Raw genomic sequence first — 22,598 nt, 5'->3', positions numbered from 1 at the left:
GGAGGGAAATAGAAAATGGTCAAACTCACTCCCCAAGCTAGGCAAAACATCAAGAACATGAGGAACGCCATAAAAGCGGCTGACAGAGCCATTGACATGTCGGGGAGTGAGTACGAACCCTCTTGGGAGATCTCTTCGAACTCAATCCTAGAATACATCCCGTATCCGGAGAGGGCCAGACACAGAGACACTCCTCCCCCTTCCCCCATTGCCCAAGCATCAGTGAACATTTCTTTTGGGTCATCTGAGGGCTCAGGTAAAGGTAGTAGGGAATACTCCACATCCCCCACAGCTTCATTATCCAGGGAAGTTGCAGGAGGAGGTGAGAAGGATATTCAGGGAGATGAGGAAGTAGAAGAAGGGGGTGTGCCTCAGGTGGGAGGCGTTGCTAGAACTAGGAAACCCAAAGCTTGGGAGGATAGATTTGTAAGTGAGGTAGCATACCATAAGTTTCGGGAGTGGTGGCCGGTGAGAAAGTTGATACCGGAGCGGAGTTTCATTGACAAAGACTTACTACCCCACAACCCCAACGTGCAGAGATAATTTAGAACTAGAGTGGGTTGGGAGCACTTCCTAGATGCTTGTGTGGATTCCAACGAACACTTGGTCAAGGAGTTTTATTGCAATGTAGCCCACATCAAAAAGGGCTCCAAAGTGACCAAGGTTCGGAACCTCAAGGTGTTATTTGATGGGAAGTCAATTAATGAATATCTGGGCTTCAATAAGGAGGATTAGACTCTATATATGGCAAATATGGAGATGGGCGAGGAGGTCCATCCATGGCTAGCACAGTACCTGGCAATCCCAGGTACCGTCCCCGATTGGTTGACTGTTGGGGTCAAAATATTGAGAAGGAGCTTGAACTTTGAAGCGAGGGGATGGGAGACTTTTGTTTGCAGCCGGTTGGACCCTACCACTCATGACAACACCCTTCCTCTCCATCGGGCTGTATTGGTTGCTTCGATTATGGCGGGGTACCCCATAAATGTGGGGAATGTGATGTCCCGGATTATCACGATAGTGGGTGCGGAGCATGACCCGAACTACCCTTTACCCAGTTTCCTCACTAAGTACTTCCAAGACCTAGAAGTGGACAAGAGGCCATATAACATCAAGGTCAAGGCGACAACCCCATTTTCCTGGTATAGCATGAATGGGGATAACAACCCCAAGATCAAGAACTACAAAGTACCAGCTACTACTCCAACTGGCCAATCTGAGGAGCCGGTGGAGGTAGTGGCTTCTGCTGAGCATACCTCCACATCTACAAATATCCCTCCTGGCCCATCCACATTAGCAGGCCTGGAGATCCTATCTACCCGGTCCCATCCTATTACTGCCCACCATCTGATCCAGACACTTTTGAGTATCAACAACTGGATGTAGACTGCCTCATCCAAGTTGTCCATTTTGACTACCACTGTAGAGTCTCAGTCAGTTCCTCCAGCTCCACAGGTGCCACAGTCGATAGAGGATGCACTCAAGGAGATACTTGACAACTAGAAGAAGATCCTCGATACTTAGGCTGTGCTCTCAAAGGCAGTCGATTCACATAGCAAGGCTCTCACGGAGCTTGCTAAGGAGCATAAGAAGCTACGGAAGACACGAGCCTCCTAGGAGTCCGTGAAGGTGTTGCCGGCAGATGTTGATAGACTGAAGGCAAACCAGCTGCCTTTAGACTTGTTGCTTGATGACCCAGTGCCAGCAGCTCACCCACAGCTAGAGCAGACACAAAGGCCTCCGAAGAGGGGGAGGAGGAGGATTCCTAGAGCTGATGATGCTATCATCCAATTGGCGGACCCACCGGAGACTTCCTCCAGTTAGCCACAGGATGTAGCAGTTCTAGAGCCTGTCGAGGTCCAGGCCCAGGTCCCAGTAGCAGAGGAGCAGACCACGAGGAACCAGTCTGAGGTTCCCAAGCACACAGAGGACCCAGGGACCACCCATGATCCTATGCAGACAGACAGGGCTTAGGGGAGTCTTCTATATCCCTTTTCTCTATCTTTTTGGTGCTTATTTAGACTAGTTGGCATTGGGGACAATGGCAACTTTCATTTGAGAGGGTAGGCCCTACTATTCATTTGATGGATGACTGTATATATATTGATACATTTTTATGCTTTCTTGATTTTTCATCTTTGATCTGTATATAATTTGATATTTAGTTACATTTATTGCACTTTTATTTTACTTTGGGTATGTATATAAAGTTATATCACATTTTATATATTCATCCCATCCGTTGTATATTCAAATACCTTTTGTATATATTCATTCTATTTTCCGCAATTTTTTTTTTCGTTTTTAGCTTCTTATTTATGTTCATAGCTTTTTGTTTTGATTTGGACGTTTTCAATAAGCCTTTGGTTTTCTTAATGCCACAGTTCTTTCCAAAGGTGGAGTGTTGTGTGAACCGGGTGGCTCCTCCCAATGATGGATAGCGTGACAACCTTCTTAAGGGTTTGAGTCCGTTTTCCTTTTTGTTTTTTAGTAGTTTGTAGTTGAGGGTACCTCAAGCAAAGCTTCACTTGGGCCTAGCACATTTGCCTTTGATCTCATGATCAAGAACAAGTTGTTGTGTTTAGGATGGTGAAAGTTGTGACCTTGAGACTCTTATGTTGACCAATAATCATCAAGTGGTTTTTTGGGACCATTGTGTGCTCGAATCGTATCTAAGGTCGTTGTGGGCCCCCGACTCTATGTTTTTAGCAATCCCTTAGCTTGTGTGGTGAGTAATTTCATTGTGAGTCTAAGTCCTGAGCCATTGGTCTAGAACTTTCCCTGAATGTTTGTTGAGGCGAAATCCTAAGTGAATTTTGACTTGATACATTAATATAGGCTTTCCTTGATCCAAATGATAGTTTGAACAATTCCATAGCCTACCAATGATATGATCCCTATTTAACCCTTTTGAGCCTTAGAACATTTTCTTTCAAGAACCATGATACAAGCCTATACTCGTTCTAAAAGATACCCTCTCTTGGCACCCAACCTTTCCTTTAGCACATGGCAAAAGTATAAGTTTGGGGGGAGAGACGCGGATGGAAACAAAGTGGTAAAAGGCGTGAAAATGAAAAAAAAGGAAAGACAATGAAAAATAAATAAAAGCAAAAAGACAAAAAGAATGTTCAAAGTGAAAAAGAATAAAAAGGGATTCAAGAAAAAAAAACAAAGGATGAAAGGTGTGGAAAGTTGAGAAAGGAAAAAAAGGGTTTAAAATGCATAAGATAGAGTGACAGTATGTCTCTCTAACCCCTAAGAAAGAAGTGAAATGACTCAAAGAGTCAAGAGAATGTGTGCCAAATGAATCAAAAGAAGTGCTTAAGGGAAGATTGAACCTACTTAGACCAAAACATGTCCTACCCTGAACCAAAAGCCTTCACAATATCTCCACAAAATCCCTATATAATTTTGAGTTAAATGAAGCTTACATTAGTGGATACTCACATAAGGGGCAAGCATATGGTACTTAGAGCCGGACTTGTAACTTTTTCTTGAGAGAGATGAGCGAATTTCCATTAGCCTCATTTTGTGTGACAATATTATAAAGGTGAGGTTTGCTTAGGGAGAGTTGAGGATGTGTGAGTTTGGGTTCCACAATAAACAAAGTAATTGAGAGAGTTCTTTGATGTGTTGAGTCAACTCTTGAAGCTCTTGTGTCGCACTTGATCCATGGTTTTTCAAAGGTTAAATGTTGTTAATGACTCATTTGTACTGGGGGCAATTGTTAGTCCCAATTGATGCTAGTGAGGTTTCTTTAGGACAACTAAAAATTTCTTGGATTTTCCCTTAAGGGGTTGGTCTTATTTTGTTTGCTTGAGGACAAGCAAAAGCTTAAGTTTGGGGGAGTTGATAACTAGGGATTTTGACGCATTTTATACTCCTTCTTGCTTACGCTTTGATTATAAATTCATACAAAATAGTCCTAAAAGGCTCATAAGTTGTGATTGATTGTAGGTTTGATCAATAAAGTGACAAGATGTCAAAGATCAGCTCAAAAAGAGTGAAACTTGCACAAGTACCAAAGACAAGACAAACTCAGGAAAAATAGGCCTAGTGCAGCCGCACTACACTTTGTGCGGACCGCACTAGGGAGATTCAGAGAGCTGGTACTTCAGGCATTAAGGCAGTGCGGCCGTAGAAGGTTTTGTGTGGTCCGCATTGAAGGCAATGCGGCCGCACTACCATTCTGTGTGGTCTGCAGAGTCAAGGTTCAGAGAGGGTGAAGTTGGAGTTTTCAAGCCTGTGCGGTCCGCGGTCCAGTTTGTGCGGACCGCACTAGAAGCCTCCGCGGCCGCAGTCCATTCTGTGCGGTCCGCGGAGCCTGAGTTCAAAGAGCCAAGTTTTCAAGTTAAAGAGCCTAGTGCGGCCGCACACCATTTTGTGTCGTCCGCACTAACCCCGCAGGGGCATTTTTGTCCAGTTTGTCCAGCTTAGTATAAATAGATCCTTTTTCCATTTTTAGGGTGACAGACATTTTAGAATAGCTGTTGCGCTCGTGGGAACGTATCTTGTAGCTATTTTGGGCATTTTTACTTACTTTTTATCATTGAATCTTTGTATTTATCTTAGCAATTAATTAATATGTGTTCATCTTCATCTATTTCTCTGTTTTTCTCTTCAAGTATGAGTAGCTAGACCCATTAGCTAGGATTGTGGCTCAACCCTAGTGTGGGTAATTGATGTGTGTTTCAATTTAGGGCTATATTGCCTATGGGTGTTTGCTATTTGGGTCAATTTAATGGTTTAATTACTGAATTAGTGGTTGCAAACACTAGTTTGTGCTAAGTTGACTTGGGCTCTTCTTGAGAAAGAGAGCCTAAGTCTCCGAAATTGATCCAACAAGGAATTGGGATGGACTCAAGAGAATTGATAGTCCCAATTAAAGGGTTAAACCTCGAGAGAGTAATACCCGACTTGAACCTTAGTTGCTTGAACAAATATGCATACCCAATTGGTCTTGAGAAAGTCAATTGGGCAAAATCATTCTTTCTACTGAGAGGTGTGAGAATGGGTAATATCGAGCAACGGTTATAACATATTCCCCAATCATGTCAATCGTGTCTTAGACGCAATTACCCGTCAATTGGCCACCTAGGTGAAAGTCACTACCCTAGTGCCTTTTAGAATATTTGAACAACTTATAGCATTTTACTGTTAGCTTAATCTAGTTGCAATTATAATTTGTAGTTTGATAATAGTATAATTATAAAAGAAAACCCAAAAATTAATAGAAGTGTAATTTGGAACCAATATGCAATCCCAACCTAAATAGATACTCAACTCCCTTTCTAGCTCTCTGTGGAAATCGATCCCGACCCAAAATCGGGTAAAAGCTATTGCGACCCTCTCTCGCTACTTTTTAGTGGTGCGGAGTAGGCTGCGATCAGCTACCCAGGGACTCGGCAGGCCCGGGATGGTGTGGCGGTCCAAAGAACAACTCCATTCTCCACAATCTTAATAGTGAGGCCTTCTTCCTCTTCCTCTTCAATTATTGCACTGCAGTCCATGTCTTCATCCTCCAAGAACAGATTCCTCAGCCCTGCTAATGCTTCTTCTTCTGTAGTTCCCCATATCATGTCAACTTAGTGAAAAGTCTGATCCAGATGTGGCACTGGTTGCTCGAGATGATAATAAGGTCCACGCCATGGAGGCGACCAATCATCATACTACTGCCATGTATACTGATATCCGAGCCCGAAGGTAGTACCGTAACGCTTCAGCTGTATTGACTTAGTAATACCCTGGAGATATTTTCCAAGCCCTTTGTTGGTTTCATACCCAGACCATGCCAATATGCTTTCTATTTTTCTACTCCAACATTTGTCCTTTTCAGCGGCATTGACACGTTTGATGTGATCATAGGTTTCTCCTCTTAACATTCTTCTGTTTCCAATAATCGGGATAATGTGACTGATGTAAATGGGATTACTCCCATCTCCATGAATGATCACCTCCTGATGGTTCCATTCATATTTCACGGCTTGATGTAGTGTGGAAGCCACAGCCCCAGTGGCATGTATCCATGGTCGGCCCAACAGAAGATTTTATGAGGCTGATATGTCGAGCACTTGAAATTCAACGTCGAACCAAGTTGGCCCCATCTGTAGACAAAGATTAATTTCCCCAATCGTGGCCCTTTGGGACCCATCAAAAGCTTTCACATTCATGCTCCCTACCCGTATTTCATGAAAACCTTTGCCCAGTCTTTTTAGAGTATCCAACGGGCAAATATTGAGGCTTGAACCTCCATCAACCAAGAACCTGGCAATGAATTTGTCTTCAAATTGCACTGTGATATGCAATGCTCTGTTATGATTCAACCCTTCAGGCGGTAACTCATCTCCGTGGAAGATTATCTTGTGACTTTCCAGCACCTGCCCTACCATGTTGGCCATCTCTCCGTAGGTGATATTATTGGGCACGTATGCTTCACTCAACACCTTCATCAAAGCATTCTTATGTGCTTCTGAATTCTGCAACAGTGACAGTATGGATATTTGAGCTGGGGTTTTGTTCAAATGATCAATGATGGAATATTCCCTTGCTTGCAGTTTCCTCCAAAGATCATCTGGTCTTATTTCAATAACAGAATGCTTGGCAGTAGCATCCTTACTTGGCCCTCCCAAGTGTTCAGGTGTATAGATTCTCCCGGTCCTAGTCATTCCTTGTGCAACATCAAATTCCTCTATCTTTGCCTTCCCTTTTCACCTAGCCTCAACAACATAATCCCAGGGTATTGCTTTTGAGTCGAAAGGAGGTGTGGTTGATACTGTCACCATGAAAGGTGTGGCCACTTCCACTTCAAATGGAACAGGGGTGGCCACAAGGGGAGCTACCTCTACTTCAAATGAAACTGACACAATTATCTCAACTTCAATTGGTGACTGAGTTTGTACTACAATAGGAGTGAGTGTGACCGCAAGTTTAAAGGCATCGCCCTCTCGAATAAGCCCGATTGACCCCTCAGTATCCCACTCTTCGTTTGTCTCAATCACGTGTACCCCACCACCTCTATGATCAGGGAGAGGGTTATTGTGGACATTGGGCGTGGCTTCCTTTGCCTGTATGACCTTGTTGTCAATTAGTGTTTGGATCTTATCTTTCAACGTTCGACATTCATCAATGGTGTGCCCTTTCATACCAGAATGGTATGCACAAGTTTTGTTTGGGTTGACCCATTAAGACGGATTCTCTAATGCCACAGCAGGAATGTGGGTGACATAACCATCGGCTTTCAACCTTTCATACAACTGGTTGATGGGTTCAGCAATAGCAGTGTACTGTCTGGGTGGCTTACAGTCAAAGTTTGGTCATGGTCTTGGAAAATTTTGGCAAGTTGGAGGTGATTGGAAATGAGATGGTTGGGAATTATAAGTATGATAGGTAGTGGCTGGTTAGGAATATCTGGAAGATGAGGGTTGATATGTGGGTGGTGGTGCTTAGTATGTGGGTGGAGGTGTTTGATATGTAAGTGGAGATTTCGGGCCTTGAGCTACCATTACTGCTGTAGACATGTCATTTTTGACCCTCCCCAAGATTTTTTATATTTTAGCACGTAAATATATAATTTAGGCCTAATATAGCTATTTCAACTAATTTTTACTCTCGTTCGCATGGAAAGAATAAAACTTGGGCTCGAGCAGCCCATTTTTAGGCCTAATTTTGGATCTAGCCCATAATTCCCAAGCCCATAATTCCTAGGTCATACCCCTAACCTAATTCCTACTCCTATATAATAGTACCTAATGCACAAAATAATAAACGAACACCAAAAACTCATCTGATCCGCTGTTTTACACAAAAAGGAGCCCCATCTTGAACTTTTCTTTCTTCGCGATTAAAACAAAAGAAAACAAAAGAAGAGATCTCTCTTCAACACAAAATCGAGCCATACTCCAACTCCAATTCCTATCTTAAGAATTATTAAGAATTGTGGACGAAAGGAATGAGAGTGAGAGCTTGGGACGATTTTTAGTCCAAAATTCGAAAACAGAGAAGAAAGCATAATGACCGCAAAAAATGACTTTTGGGTTCAGGCGTGGCTGAGATGCAGTGGAGATTGAGTTTGTTTTTTGAGGTTCCGATCCCGGTCCAAGATCTGATCCGAATTTCTATTTGTTAAAGATCCGTTGAGGTCTGTTTCTACCTCTTTTCATTAATTAATTCAAGAATTCTTGGTGTTCTACCTTAGTTCTTTTGGTTTGAATGAATTTGTATTCTTGAAATTTTGAATATTCAGATTAAAGCTATTAAGATGGAATAATTTGCTTTCTCTGTGTTTCTAAATGGAACAATTTGTTATTCAGATGAAATCAATTAAATAAATGTAATCTTGAGTTGTTGAAGGATTTTTTGGTATTCTGTTATGTTGGAGCAGTTCGATTTTGAAACAGTTTGAGGTTGAAATGAAATTTGGTTATATGAATTAATGGAAAATCACTTGAAACATGTTTCAACACTGAGAGTATGGCTTGGTTATCAAATGGACTGAGTTAGGTTCATTTATATTTGGAAGCTTTCAGTTTAGAAATTGCTACTTGCATAAAATTTGTTGAGTACTTCTGCTAGTTTAGAAATAAATTATGACAGTTGTTAGGGGTGTATAATGATCGCATATTCTGTAGATTTTGCTGATGAATATCCCATCACAAAAAGATTTGGCTGATGATTATTTGCACTGAGAGATATGTATTCATATCCTTGTGCATTCTGGCACTTATTCATGGATGCCCATCGGATTTAATAACTTAACAAGCACTAACATGTTTTCTTTGTTTGGTTGCCTCGGTAGATGTTGTTAAATCAGGATGTTTTTCCTAGACTGCACTTGATAAAATTGGTGTTTATGCATATTAATATGTCCACATTGTAGAATAAAATAATACGTGATCTTAAAAAAAATATCCTTTGTGTTATTAAAATGGCCCATTCGGTTAGCCAAATCATTTGTGGCATTAATTTCATTGTTTTTAGAAAGATGTTGAATTAGTCTCGGAAGTAATCATAAAAACTAATTTTCCAGGTGAACTTAAAAGCTGGTTTCTATCTAGAAGGATGTTGATTATTCATACGAAGATGATCAATTTTCTGATTTATGTGCTTTTGTTGAGACATGAAGCTTTTAAGAAATTTTTTGTCATAATTTTCTTTGAGGAAACTTTATCAGAAATGGGTTGAAGATTCACAATTTGAGTGAAACTCAAAAGACGCATAAGTTAGTGGTAGTGCATCTATTCAGTTTAATAATTTTGAAATTTTCTAGCAAAAATAATTTTGTCTTTTGTTTCTTTACCACTGTTTGACATATGCTTAGCTAGTAAGTAATTGAATAAGTTTAAGAGCTACAAATATTTTCCATATCTCAAATTAGTTAGGAATAAATAATTCATGAACATCGAGGTTTGCTTTAGGCGCGATTAATAAACTATCGTGACTATGGGTAAGGTTCCCATGACATAGTCATGATACCTAATTCCCAAATTCGGGTATGCATTTATGTGACCCAAATCCAAATCTCAACAACATTAGATAAAATGTATCGTGGACCGCGAGTGCATTCATGTGACCTGGTTCAAGACGTATTTTAGATGGCGTTGAATCTTTCTAAAATTAATTAAAAGCGGTTATAAAGTTAAAATTGAACCAAAGGTTAAAACATGTTTTAAAATCAGATAAATAGGCCAATAATAACAGTTGAGAGACCGTGCTAGAACCACGGAACTCGGGAATGCCTAACACCTTCTCCCGGATTAACAGAATTCCTTATCCAGATTTCTGTGTTCGCGGACTGTAAAATAGAGTCAATCTTTTCTCGATTTGGGATTTGAACCGGTGACTTGGGACACCCTAAATTATTCCAAGTGGCGACTCTGAATCTTTAAACAAATAAATCTCATTTCGATTGTCACTTTAATTGGAAAAACTCCCTTATATCTACCCTCGGGTGTAAGAAAAAAAGAGGTGTGACAGCTCTGGCAACTCTGCTGGGGATAAGAACCCAGAATCTCTGGTTCAGGGTTCAAGAATTCGAGCTTAGAATAATTGTTATATTTGACTATATTTATTATCTGATTTTATTACATGTTTGGGCCTAATGTGTTAAATGTTTCTTTTTACCGCTTTGATATTATTTGAACTGTATATAAACTGCTACGAAACCCCTCTCTTCTCTCTTCTGAGGAGTGCATACTAGCGTGACTTCTTTTTGTTAGTGTCATATCCCAAATAGAACGAGGTTCGGACAAGTTGCAAAGCCGGATGATCTTTAGGTTACTGGTACGCTGCCCCCCGTCGGCTCGAGTTATTCGCTCAGGTAAGCCAGGTCTAGAACAATACACCCATGTTTTAAACCTAGAATAACTCAGCCTAATGCCGGATCCCTAGTAGGAACGTTTGGTTGCATCACGTGCATTTGACTTTGGAGACTTAACACAGGGGTTGGGTCTGTCTAGGACAGGTGTACCCAAAATGAAAAGACCATTGTGATGCATCTTACGTGCCACTTGCGTATTTATCTGCTTCGGCTTGCATGCTGACTGGCTTCTAGAATAGGGAAAGAAAATGAAAAAAACGAAAATCGAAAAAAAGAGAAAAGAAAAGAGAGTGAGAGGTAGGTATTTGAATTACCCTGAAATTCTGTTGAAATTTTGAAAAAAAAAGTCATTTCAAAATAAGTCATATTTTATTTTGTTCCGTCAAAACTGGGTGAATTACGCGGGTCTAATTCTCACCGGATGTGAGATACGTAGGCAAACCTCATCGGTTCCGGCCCATAATTTTCAAAAAATCCAAAAATATTTTCCTTTGCTTCCTCTCTAGAAAAGTCTTTTTTTTTAGACCCCAATTTTCAAAAATTCAAAAATATTTTCCATTACTTGCTTCTTTAGAAAACCTTTCTTTTAGACCCTAATTGTTTTTTAAAAAAAATATACAAAAATATTTTCTTTTAATTTCTTCCAAAAATCCAAAAATATTTTCATTCTTCTTTCAAAATTGAAAAGAAAATTCAAAATTCAAAAATATTTTCTTTTTTTAGAAGCATTTCTTTCATAAATTCAAAATAAAATTCCAAAAATATTTTCTTTCGAAATTCCAGAAGAAAAAATTCAAAAAAAAAATCTTTCTTCTTTAGAAGTCTTTCTTTGCAAAAATGCTGAAGAAAAATCAAAATCCAAAAATATTCCCTTTCTTCTTTATAAGTCTTTCTTTCAAAAAAATAAAATAAAAAATTCAAAAAAAAAATTAAATTAGTTTATTTACTTTATTCATGATCTTCCCGAACTACGCAAGATCTGATTCATATTCTCACAAACCCACATCAGGTTCGATCACTATTGAAAAGAAATGAAAAAAATGAAGAAGTGAAAAAATGTTGATAATAATAAGGACTGACTGAGTCCATTCTAGCATGTTTTGTTTTGAATTGTGAAGAAAGTTGAGGTGGTCGGTTTGTGGTAAGCTGGAAATACAAGATCCAAGGAAAAATGATAACTGACATCGAAGCTGTTACAAGTGCTTAAGAGACTCAGGGTCAGAGGGTTCAACAAGAATCTACTGTGTTTGAGAAAAATAGAATATTGAAACAGCAAATGACCAAAATGTGTCAAGCATGGGCCAGTGGTCAAGGACAGCCTCGTCATGAGTCACAATTTGCTACACAGCAAGAGCAGTACCACTCTCCTGAGTACCACTCGTACTCGTTCGATCTTCCTGCAAACATTGAGAAGCCTGCCCGAAAGATGGTACAGGAAGAAATGACCCAAAGAGTGAAAAGCTTAGAACAACGGTTGAAAAACAAGCAAGGGTTAGCAGGTCAAAAGAGTGTTGCCTTCAAAGATCTATGTATGTTCCCCGATGTCCACTTGCCGCCTGGTTTCAAGACTCCCAAATTTGAAAAGTATGATGGACATGGAGATCCCATAGCCCACTTGAAAAGGTATTGCAATCAACTGAGACGTGCGGGAAGAAATGAAGAATTGTTGATGGCTTATTTTGGGGAAAGCCTTACGTGAGTAGCCTCCAAATGGTTTATAAATCAAGACGCGTCTCGCTGGTATGTCTGGGATGACATGGCACAGGCCTTTGTCAAACAGTTCCAATACAACATTGACATTGCCCCAGACCGCAATTCCCTTTCAAACCTGAAGAAGAAACCAACTGAAAGTTTCAAGGAATATGCCATTAAATGGAAAGAGCAAGCAGCTAGAGTTAAGCCACCCATAGATGAGCACGAGTTAATCACTGTCTTCCTTCAGGCTCAAGAGCCAGGTTATTTTCAAAACATGATGTCTGCAGTGGGTAAATCCTTCTCGGAAGCAATCAAAATGGGGGAAATGATTGAGAATGGTCTTAAGACAGGCAAAATTATAAGTCAAGCAGTTCTCAAAGTAGTAACTCAGGCTGTCCCGATTGAATCCGATAATTTTAGTGACACGAATGAGAAGCACAAAAAAAACATGATGACATCAGGGTCGAGAAGAGGTCATAGGAGAGCATCTCGAAGGTATGAGCAACCTCACCAAGTTTCCCATGATTCCCCTGAATACTATTATCCACTTCAGAACCCTCAATACTCTGTTGTTGCACCTCAGTATGTTGTCTGGCCACCAAGACACCCCAGAAGGCGAGCACCAGCACCGCAAAATCTCCACCAGCCTCCACAAAATTTTCAAATGCTCTATGACCCACATCCAATCTAGAGGTATAAAGGGGAACAAAGGTTGAAAGATAATTTTACACCAATATGAGAGTCCTATGCAAGCTTATTTGAGAAGTTAAAGCATTATGACATGATTGCACCTATTCCTCCAAATCATGTGGACCCACGTGCAAGAAGCTTTGACCCTTCTAAAAGGTGTGAATACCATTCCAATGCCCAGGGGCACGATATTAAAAGTTGTCGGGATTTGAAAAGAGAAATAGAAAGGATGATCCAGGAAAAATTGATTGAAATTAGAGAAGACCCTGGTGATTCTGATAAGCATATGGGTGGCTAAATGTCAAGCTTAGCAATTGAAAAGCCATTCTCTCCTCACTAGGAAGGAATCTTGGAAGCTTGTTTTGATGTTTTTTCTATTATCTGGGTTATTTCAGGGTTATGATCCAGATTTTATTTGTTTTTATTGAGTCAAATCCTTCTATCCCTCTATTCTGTTTGTGTGAGTCTTGTCTGTCTATGTTGTTGCTATTTTCATTAGCCGGGTTATTTTAGGGTTCTAACTCAGATTTTAGGTTGTTTGTCTTATTGTTTACTCAATGAAATACAATTTGTCTTTTGTGTCTTTCCCTGCTTAGTTCCCTTCCCGCTAGTTTTAGTGACATGACATGCATGCGGAAATTTTGGCCAGATCTTAGAAACTAATTTAATCTGGAATTGTATAACTAAAAAAAATACATTTGAGGATGAATAAAGAGTTGGAATACTTTGGAACTAAGGTCGAGTAAAATTCACCTTCAAATCATTGTGAAGATCGGGCTTGAGTGTTTAATCAATTGAAGTTTGTTGGAAAGTTTGTCACTAAGGGATGAAAAAATGTCTTGTGAGCACGACACACCAAGAAGACAGACATGTTCGCCAATGCTGTGATCGCGAAAAGATACCATATTTGACGTTCTTGAGGTTGGGAGGCCTTTTTTCTGCTACCCAAACACTTTATATCCTTCGCTACCCCCTTTTGAGCCTGTGTTATTTTCTTTGACTACTCTCTTTTGGAATCAAGTTTAGAGTCAAAAAAAAGAAAAAAAAGCCATGTCCCAAGAGTACAAACTGGGGCAACTCTTAGAAAGTTAAAAAAAAAAAGAAAAATAATCAAAGATCCATGCCCCCAGAAAATAAAAGTTGGGGCAACTTGTTTTGGAAAAAAAAGGAAAAAAAAAGACAAAGACAAAGAAAGAAAGATGAAAAATGGTTAGTTCAGATGTTTGAACTACGTTCGACCTGATTCCTTAAAAAAAGGATACGTAGGCAGCCTCACGGTTCGGTCCAACCAAATAAGAATTCAAAAAAAAGAGAGAAAAAAGAGGAAAATCCCCAATAGCTGAAATTGGGGCAAAGATTTTATTTCACTTTTGAAAGAGTCGATTCCAAGAGTTGTAAGTCTACAACCCCCCTTTACTTTGAGTCTATTTTGAGCCTTCATGATGTCCTTTCTTTCCAATCCTATCCAAAATCTTTCCAAATAAAGACCTTCTGATATGCCTTCAAGAATGCCAACAGAAGCATGCAATGAGCAACGGTTGTCACGGGACATAGAACACTGTCAAGTTGCTCACAAAAAGAAGGGGAAAGAAAAAGAAAATAGAGAAGAAAAATGAGAGAGTCTTACTAGTGAAAACCCTCACGGGCACTGTAAGGCGATGGTAAGCAGAGATGAATAAATGAGAGAGACTTGTTGGTGAAAACTCCTCGGGGCACCACTAGTCGAAAGTGGGTCATAAAGCTGGTGCGAAGAATTAACATAAACAAGTTCGACTTCAAAGCTCATAAGAATGGCAAAAGGGAAGATTGGATTAGTTTGATAGATCAGGCCGTTGAGTCCAAAATGCAGTTCATGACTATTAAGGCTAGTTAAAAAAAAGAAAAAAATGAAAACTCTTCCTTCTGTCCTTCCGACATGGGGCATTTCTTGTTAATATTCGTTTCTTTACATCATTGTGTGTCCTTCACTCTGAGTCAATCCTTGTCAAAATAAGTAAGAAAAGATTTCAAAATCTGCTACCACCTTTTCATTTGCTTAAAGTAAATTTGGCCAGCACACTCAGCTATTACTGTCAATATACCTTTAGGATTCATGCAAAGGCTTCCCCAAAAGACTCTTGTCAGCCTACTTAGCACAAGCGAAGATAACTTATGATTCTCTCTGACAGACAAATTGCTCAAAAGCAGGAAGTCAGTCAAGGTATCTGAAAAGGTCACCTAAGCAAAGATCTCCAGTTGGGATAAAGTTGTTTGAGCTGAAAATACAAATGGTACTGGGTGCAAACAATCAGAGTTGGTGCAGAACAAAAGTTTCTTGAGACCGACTCAGGCTGATCGAGCAAAAGCCAAGCTGCTCAGACTCAAGGCCACAAACCGACTACCATTTTCAAAACTGACAAATTTTTCTTTGTGTGAAACAGAAACAAAGCAATACAAGGAAAGTGGTTAAAAAAACCAAAAAAAAACCAAAAAATAAAAAATAAAAAAAATAAAAGAGAAGAAAAGAAAAGAAGAGAAGAGCCGACAAAGGGAAGTTTCTCAAATCTTTGCCTTTATTTGTTTTGCTATTGTGCATAAAGTCTTGCCATTGATTTTCACATTTTTTCTCCGAGGATAAAAAGTCCTAGTCTGATGGATTTTCCTTCCAATCAAAATCTTAGTCTGATAAACTTTTCTCCTAGGATCAAAATCTTAGTCTGATGAATTTTTCTCCTAAGATAGAAGACCTAGTCTGATGAACTTTCTCCTAGGATCAAAATCTTAGTATGATGAATCTTTCTCCTAAGATAACAAAAAAGGGAACCAAATCTGATGAACTTTCTCCTAGGATCGAAATCTTAGTCTGATGAATTTTTCTCCTAAGATAGAGGACCTAGTCTAATGAACTTTCTCCTAGGATCAAAATCTTAGTCTGATGAATCTTTCTCCTAAGATAGAAGACCTAGTCTGATGAACTTTCTCCTAGGATAGAAATCTTAGTCTGATGAATCTTTCTCCTAAGATAGAAGACCTAGTCTGTTGAACTTTCTCCTAGGATAGAAATCTTAGTCTGATGAATCTTTCTCCTAAGATAACAAAAAAGGGGGACCTAGTCTGATGAACTTTCTCCTAAGATCAAAATCTTAGTCTAATGAATCTTTCTCCTAAGATAGAAAACCTAGTCCGATGAATTTTCTCCTAGGATAATAATTTTTAAAAAAAAAAAGGAAGTCTGGATTTGAAAAAAAAGGGGTCAATTTTTTAGTTTTCTTAAGATTATCAATGTTTAGTTTTCCTGAAATCAGGGGGACCCTGCCTGGAGAATAGGGTCAGTTTTTACTTTAGTCAAGCTTAGTTTATAGTTTTTCGCAAGCTCAATCACTTTTAGGAAACGTACATCCTAGTCTAGTCTTTAATTTACTCATTATTTCATCAATAGTATAAGTGGTTTACAATATTTCTAACAACTCACAAATCTTCCTAGTGCAAACTGGGGTAGAAAAATTTCATTTGTTTTGTTGGTTTTGATTGCAGGCACCCACATGGAAAATAAGGGAACATAGAGAGTTTCAGCAATCAGGCGCCCACCTGGAGAATAAGGGAAAACGGTTCAGGTTTCGAGGGAAGACAGGTCAAGTTCAGCAATCAGGCGCCCACCTGGAGAACAAGGGAAGACAACTCAAGTTTCAAGGGAAAACAGTTTCGAAGGAAGACAACTCAAGTTTCAAGGGAAAGCAGTTTCGAAGAAAGACAACTCAAGTTTCAAGGCAAAGCCGTTTCAAAGAAAAACAGTTCATGTTTCAAGGGGAAAATAGTTCAAGGTGCAAGGGAAAATAGTGTCAAGTAACAAGAGAAGACGGTTCAAGTTCAGCAATCAGGCGCCCACTTGGAAAACAAAAGGGGGAATTCAATTCAGAATGCAATTCAGGTCAGCAACAAAAGAAGCTCGCGTCAAGAATGCGAGTCAGCAGTCCAAGATGATCAACAGAAGTTAGTCACAATCCAGAATAAAAAGAAAAAAACAAAAAGAAAGACAAGAAGTGAATCCAAATGCAGAAGTTAATGAAAGATGTGAGCTGCTCAAGTAAGGGCTGAGGTCACAAGCTCTGCATGTCCCGTCTTGGTTTGAAAAGATGAAGAAGATTGAACCAACACCTATGGCTAACAAGCATCAAGATTTAGATCAGGGTCTGCATGAAGAACCAACCAAGACTCAAGATCAAGCTTCAGAAGACTCATAGATAGGAATCTTGTAACTCGTAGCTGATAGGCTTAGTTAGTCTTTTTTATTTTTGATTTTGATGTAATAACGGGCCCGCGCACCGGAACCTCAGCGGAACAGCACCTCGATCGGCTCTCCACCTCGGTACTCCATCACCTCATTCACTTCTGAACTACACGTGACCTGATTCCTTTATAGCCAAGGATATGTAGGCAGCTTAGATACCAGGGCTCGGTCACATTCCCCTTTTCTCTTAATTTTCGTCTCCTTAAATAAGGGCCGGGTCAAAAAAACATGTCTAGTCGTTCTTTGTCTGAAAACTCTTCGCGTTTCCAGTCAAAGAGGGGCAGCTGTAGACATGTGATCTTTGACCCTCCCCAAGATTTTTCATATTTTAGCACGTAAATATTTAATTTAGGCCTAATATAGCTATTTCAACTAATTTTTACTCTTTTACTTTATTTTATTACAAGAAAAATGAAAATTACCATTAATATTTTGTAGTCATTTTGAATCTTGAAAAATACCATAAAAAATAATTTATTTTAACGGTCACTCTTACTTTAATAGTTATTTTATTTAAGTAGGATTAATTAATAAATGAGATCGCATTTTTAATCTCGTTCAAAGGGAAAGAATAAAAATTGGGCTCGAGCAACCCATTTTTAGGCCTAATTTTGGACATATTCATAATTCTCAAGCCCATAATTCCTAGGCCATACCCCTAACCTAATTCATACGCCTATATAATAGTACCTAATGCACAAAATAATAAACGAACACCAAAAACTCATCTGATCCGCCGTTTTACACAAAAAGGACCCCCACCTTGAACTTTTCTTTCTTCACGATTAGAACAAAGAAAACAAAAGAAGAGATCTCTCTTCAACACAAAATCGAGCCATACTCCAACTCCAATTCCTATCTTAAGAATTATTAAGATTTGTGGACGAAAGGAACGAGAGCGAGAGCTTGGGACGATTTTGTTACAACCCATATCCACACGCGTTAATTCATGCCATATATTAGTTAACATAAATTCAAGAAAGAATTACCTTTGAGATGATAAGAAGTTAATCCTATTGGTCTTAAGTGATACAAGGGTGTATAAGGGTGATTAACAAGTATTAGAAGTTAAACGAATCAAGGATGTTGTAACTCGTATTTTCAGGTAAACCTAGAGGTTCTTAATACACTCAAGGTCATGTATTAAAGTGTTTGAATCATATAATATCCGTATCATAAGTCTTGAAGTCAAACGAGTTATGAAACAAAAGTCGACAAACGTTGTCGCAACTTAGGTTCATAATTTTACTTAAACATTAGGTTAAATGTTTCTAAGCTTTTATCCTAATTTACAATGAATTACGAGGTGATATACCCACCAAATTAAAGATCTATGAGTCTAGTTTCCAACTCATTAAACCGTTTGTCAATACGATCTCGTAGTATAGAGATATTCATATTTTCGCAAGCCTGCGCAGATTGGTAGATGACAAGTAGGTGCATCACCTACTTGCCAAAATGATACGACAAAATTAAAAGCCCTAAGTCGGTCAAGAGAGTAATTTTAAGGGGTTATGAACTCAGTTATTTCATCCATTTTTCAGACCCTCAAAACCAAAGTTAACCCCTGCAACTCCTCCCCAAAAATCTCACACAAACCCTAATCGATTTTCCCTCTCTTTCAAGTTCTATTTGAAGGTAAAACCTAGAGTTTGAAGAACCAAGGGAAGGGCTGAGTTATCCAACAAGTAAGGTAAGTTACTGACATCTTTCATACATTTTTCGCTGCTTTGAACTCATGGTAATTCGTTCTATACATGTAAGAACTCACGGGACGGTAATCGGAAGCCATGAGTTCAAGTTATTCACTTGTAGCGGACTGTTTTGTGTTGCTATTGGGCTGCGTGTTTTACTACTATTTTGTGGAGTTTTGGAGGTGGAAGGGTGTGGAGAAATGCCATATATATTTAGGGTTGTGGGCTGATAGTTATTCGTAACATTTCCAGGTCGTTTGACACGACTACGGTGGTCGTTGTATGTATGATGTAATTAGGTTGTGCGTGGACTATTTTGGGAGGCTCAATATGTTTATTATTGATGTTGTTTGGGCTGTTTGGTGATTGTTTGGAATGGTGTGAAGTCATATATATAGGGGAGGTATTGTCCGTTTCAACATAAAATAGGTTGTGGTCGATACATAATAGTTATGACGCTTAAATGATAACGATAGTATCGTTTCTCTTATTGTAGACTAAGGAGTTGTGAAAATTGCATAGCTTGTGATTGGGGAAGTATATACAAGGTATGTGAGGCTATCCCTTTTCTTCTTTTGCACGACTCCGATTGTACATAATGTAATGAACGAGCTTCCAAAGATACTCTACTCTTAGAAGCTAGCAGTACTTACATTGCTTTCCCTCTTATGGAACGATTGATGTTAATGTTGCTTCTCTTATTCTTATGTTATCAATGTTGTTGGTACTTCCTGATTCTTATAAGGTTCATAGTGAAGAGTTAGTCCTAATAACGTGTACAGAGGATACCGACCTTATGTCACTCCGAAAGGTTTAGAATGTGATTCCATGAGTCGAGCATGCATTATATATATGTATCTATTTTACTCTACCGAGCCACGCTATAGTTGGCCGGGTACGGCACCTATTGTGCAACCACTGATCAGTTGGGTTTTACCGAGCTCCACGTGGCCGGGTACGATTCTACCGAGCCTATTATGGCCGGGTACGATATGATGATGATGATGCCCACAGAGGCGAATGCTTTAAAGGTTTATGTATTTATACATATGTATCATGCATTTCATGTAAGTAGCCCTCAGAGGTACTAAGATGTTACAGGTTGTATATTCTCTATCCTTGCTTACATTACTGATCGTATTTATGGTTCCTTGCCTTACATACTCAGTACTTTATTCGTACTGACGTCCTTTTATTTGTGGACGCTGCATGTCGTGCTGCAGGTCCTGATAGACAGGCAGGTGCAGCTCCCCCACCACAGTAGACTGTCCAGTTCAGCGGTGATTGGCGAGATCCCTTCTCCGGACTTGCCTTGGTCTTGGTATGCAATTTTTGTTATAGACATTATGGGTATGTCGGGGCCCTGTTCCGGCTATGTTGCAACACTTATGTTCTTTTAGAGGCTCATAGACAAGTGTCGGCTCATGTATAGTTTGGTATGCCTTGTCGGCTAGTTTTTGTTGTATAGTCTTTCATAGTAGCGTGGTAGCTCATACCTTATATGTAGTTTCTTGATTGTCTGGTCATCCCCTGCTATGTATGTTCATGCCGTCATATTTTATTGCTGGTTGTCCATGATCCAGGTCTACCATTTATATTGATCTCGTCAGCCCTAAAAGATAATAAAAAAAAGGTTAGATAAAATGTACGTTGGTGCTCGGCAAGTATGGTCGGGTGCTAGTCATGGCCCTCCAGTTTGGGTCGTGACAAACTTGGTATCAGAGCAAGTCTGTCCTAGGGATTGTCTATGAGTCGTGTCTAGTAGAGTCTTGATTATGGATGTGTAGCACGCCACATTTATAATCAGGAGGCTACATGACATCTAGGGTTGTTACCTTCTTCCTGAATCTAGATCGTGCGTAGAGTTGAGTCGTAAGTGTTAGTCTCTAATATTCACCTTGTTTTCTTTCAGCGATGCCTTCGACTAGTAAGCAAACAATTAGTAGACGGCTTGATACAGCTGCGGGAGAGGGTACCAGTCAGGTGCCCCAAGCCAGAGTAGGCCAAATTGAGGCTCAGAGTGAGATGTCGTCTCATACCTCAGCTACCCCATCTCCTCCAGAGGATATTAGGAGGCACCCAGCACCTCTAGTTCCTCCGTCTGGCACTACAGACCAGGATATGCGGAGTGCTTTGCAGTTATTGACTAGCTTGGTAGCTGCTCAGGCTCAGAGGCAGAATACAGGTGCTGCTGAGAAACCAGTTAGTACGAGAGTTCGTGATTTTATTAATTTAGACCCTCCAGTGTTTACCGGATCAGACCCCAAGGAGGACCCGCAGACTTTTATTGACCAGGTTCATCGTACACTTCGGGTTATGCATGTTAGTGATACAGAGGCAGTAGAGTTGGCTTCTTATCAGCTACGGGATTTAGCAGTTCTCTGGTATGATAGTTGGGATAGATCTAGGGGTTCGAACGCTCCTCCAGCTATGTGGAAGGAATTTTCTGAGGCCTTTCTTCGTCACTACTTTCCAGTTGAGATACGATGAGCTAGAGATGATAAGTTCTTGAATCTTAGACAAGGTAATATGAGTGTGCGAGAGTACAGTATGCAGTTCGATTCTTTAGCAAGGTATGCTCCCCATATGGTGGCCGAGATGAGTGATAGGGTGCATTTGTTCGTGAACGGATTGGGACCACATATGATAAATGAGTGCACGACAGCCTCCTTGGTGGAGGGAATGGATATTTCCCGTATTCAGGCTTATGCCCAGACCCTAGAGGATCGTAAGCGCCAGCAGAGGGCAGTTAGGGAGCAGGATAGGGGCCAGCATAAGAGGGCGAGATTTGCAGGGTATTCTGATGACTTCAGAGGCCGCATCAGGCCACAGTTTTCGAGGAGTTCGGCGCCACCTGTAGCTAGTGCTCCTCCACAGTTTCAGAGGCCTCGATATGATCGATCCTATTCTGGTCCAGGTCAGAGTTCGCGGGCATCTGGCTCGCAACATCACAGGGATACTAGTCAGATGAGACCCCCAACACCACATTGTGATCAGTGCGGCAAGGCCCACTTTGGACTGTGTCGTCGAGGTTCTGATGCATGCTATTCGTGCGGGCAGCCTGGCCATATGATGCGGGATTGTCCTAATAGAGGAGGTGATGGTATGGCTCAGCCGACTGGATCTGTGTCTGGTTCTTCCTCATCAGTTCGACCTCCAGCACGGGGTTTTCAGCAGTCGACAGGTCGTGGTAGGGGTAGAGGTGCAGTGCCGAGTTCGAGTGGTGCTCAAAATCGAACCTATGCTCTAGTAGGTCGACAGGATCTCGAGTCGTCTCCAGATGTTGTTACAGGTATTATATCTGTGTTTTCTTATGATGTATATGCGCTGATTGATCCGGGATCTACATTATCATATGTTACACCCTTTGTGGCTAATAAGTTTGGCATTGAACCTGAATTGATAAGTAAACCCCTTGCGGTATCTACTCCGATAGGAGATTCTGTGATTGCTAGAAGGGTATATAGAGGTTGCACTGTGATGATTTGTAGTCGTCAAACCTCGGCAAATTTATTTGAGTTAGAAATGGTTGATTTTGATGTGATAATGGGAATGGACTGGTTGGCCTCATGCTATGCAAATGTTGACTGTCGTACGAAGATGGTTAGGTTTCAATTTCCTGGTGAACCCATCATTGAATGGAAAGGGAATATTGCTACACCAAAAGGTAGGTTTATTTCCTATCTTAAGGCAAGGAAAATGATCTCAAAAGGTTACATTTATCATTTCGTTCGCGTTAGGGATGCGGAGGCGAAACCGCCTACTTTACAATCAATCCCTGTGGTCAACGAATTCCCAGATGTTTTCCCAGATGAACTCCCAGGCCTTCCTCCTGAAAGGGAGATTGAGTTTAGCATTGATGTGTTGCCTGACACTCAACCGATCTCTATTCCTCCATACAGAATGGCCCCGGCAGAGTTGCGAGAGTTGAAGGTGC

The sequence above is a fragment of the Nicotiana sylvestris genome, chromosome 6, assembly GCF_000393655.2.
Source record: "Nicotiana sylvestris chromosome 6, ASM39365v2, whole genome shotgun sequence".
Taxonomy (NCBI): Eukaryota; Viridiplantae; Streptophyta; class Magnoliopsida; order Solanales; family Solanaceae; genus Nicotiana; species Nicotiana sylvestris.
Note: the sequence above shows the minus strand (reverse complement) of the source record.